The sequence below is a fragment of the Bison bison genome, unplaced genomic scaffold, assembly GCF_000754665.1.
Source record: "Bison bison bison isolate TAMUID 2011002044 unplaced genomic scaffold, Bison_UMD1.0 scf7180017864362, whole genome shotgun sequence".
NCBI lineage: Eukaryota > Metazoa > Chordata > Mammalia > Artiodactyla > Bovidae > Bison > Bison bison.
In genome coordinates this window covers 5,655,637-5,657,688 of record NW_011494934.1, presented here as the reverse complement: position 1 = coordinate 5,657,688, position 2,052 = coordinate 5,655,637, and positions in this window count along the sequence as shown.

The following is a 2,052-nucleotide window of genomic DNA, read 5'->3' as shown; positions in this document are numbered from 1 at the left end:
AAGACAGTTGCTGTTTTTTAAATAGATGCTTCCACCTTTTTTTCTTTATGTGTAATTTCTTCTGTAAAACCTTTGATTTTTCTTCCAGGGCTTGATGAAGAATTTCAACTCATGCATGAAGCACAAGTTGTAGTTTCAGCCAAGATGTCCTTGGGTGGTCAGAAATGACTGTGTCCAGTGAAGAAATGGAGGGAATCTTAATGACAACACCAACACCCAGTGCTTCTGCCACCCTGGGATTAAGTCTACCACTCTTGTAGGGTCAAAATGGAGATGATTGAGTTCATGTCAAGATTCCTGTTTGAAAAGTTAGAGTGAGATAAACATCCACAATGGGTCTAGTAATGTGAGCTATTTCTGATTACGGGCCCTGAGTGAAATCTCTGGAGGATGTATGAGCTGTGAGAGAAACTGTCCAAGGCAAGGATGGTTGCTACTTCAAAGGAGAGAAAATAGAAATGGAGGGAAGAAGGGAGGGAGAGAGAGCAGTCACAAGAATCTCCTAAAATTCTTCTTCAGTTTTGGGGCCATAAAAGGCCTCAGTCTACTCCCCACGTGCTCCTCCAGCAGGCCAGCCAGGGAGCATGTGGCCCTGGGTAAGCAGGTCTCTTCTCTGTCGGGTGCTGGCAGCTCTGTTCCCAGCAGGCTCTGCTCTGAGGAGCTTACTGATTCCACTCTGACAGGACAGGCCTCACTCTGAGCCCTCGTTCTCTCCCTAGAGAAACAGAATGACGTCCTTGAGTCGTGAACGAGTTGGGAGTCCTGTTACCTGTCGACTTTGTTTCACCTACAAGACTCCAAGGTCTTGGAAACCCATGACTGAGTCCCCTTAGTGCTGAGATGAGGTGTGAACCAGATGAGGAATAACTCGAGCCTGGAAATGAGAAGCACCTTTGACAGAATCATAGGAACGTGGGATGGGATTCTTCTCCTTCTTCCTCTGTGCCCAGACTTCTCCCATCAATGCCCGTGCTCCCACGCCTTACGCGCTGGACCACGAGGGGCCTCACTCATCGCTCCTGTCTCAGGGGCTCAGGAGCCCGGGGCCCAGCATGCCCGCTTCTGCATACACTCCAGTCTCGGGGTCCTGCTTCCAGTGAGAACAAGAAGGGGCCCCTCAAGCCCCCGACGCTCTGCCTCAGGTCGGTCTGGGGGAGGCACCATCCCACGTGCGCACAGGCGGCTCTGGGTCTTGGGCTGCGGTTGGCCGCCCTGAGCGTCGGTTGCGCGGGAAAGCTTGTAGGGCATTTGGAGCACCGCACCAGCATCGCGCGGAGGGCCCCAGGACCCTTTCCCTGAGGAGCGCCCCAGGACCCTCCCTGCAGCCTCCCGGGGATGACCTTCAGCGGCCATTCCCTCCGCGGGGAGCAGGACCACACCGAGGTCAGGAGGACTGAGCCCCGGTTGGACGCAGAGCCGGGCCGCCACCGCGCGTGTCCCTTCACGCAGCCCCCTCGCTCCCTCAGAAGCAGCTTCAGACAACTCTCGGATGTCTTGTGGAAAGATGACGCTGGACCAAGGCTTCAGACCCAGACTACAGTCCCTCCTCCGAATACAGGTAAAGTCCCTTCATGGCACCTCTGCGCCCTCATCAGCGAGATGCCAGAGCTGGGTAAGCTGAACCCCAGTCCCCCCGGATCTGAGGCACTTGGCTCCAGGCGCTTCTGAGAGGCGTGGAGGCCCCACGCAGAGCAGGGACCGCGGGTGGACGGCCGCTCGCCTGGTCCTTGGGCTCCCGCCTGGGGTCCCCCGAGCCGAGACCGGGACCACCTGGGCCCTCAGCTTCGCTCACCCGCCTCCTCTCCTGTGGGCAGCGGGGCCTGAGAAGTCTCTCCTTCGTCCTCCAGGGCCTGTTCCCGGAGGCGCCCTGACAGCCCACCGTGTTCCCATCACCGGGCGCTAATGAACCAGAGAAATCACTGAGTGGGCACCTGCGGACGCGCGGTGCCTCCTGGCAGGGACCCAAGGGCCAGCGCCTGGCGCCCGGGGCCTCTGTACCTGGGCCTGGCTCATTGGCAGAGACTGGAGGGGATGCGAGGCAGCAAAATGCGG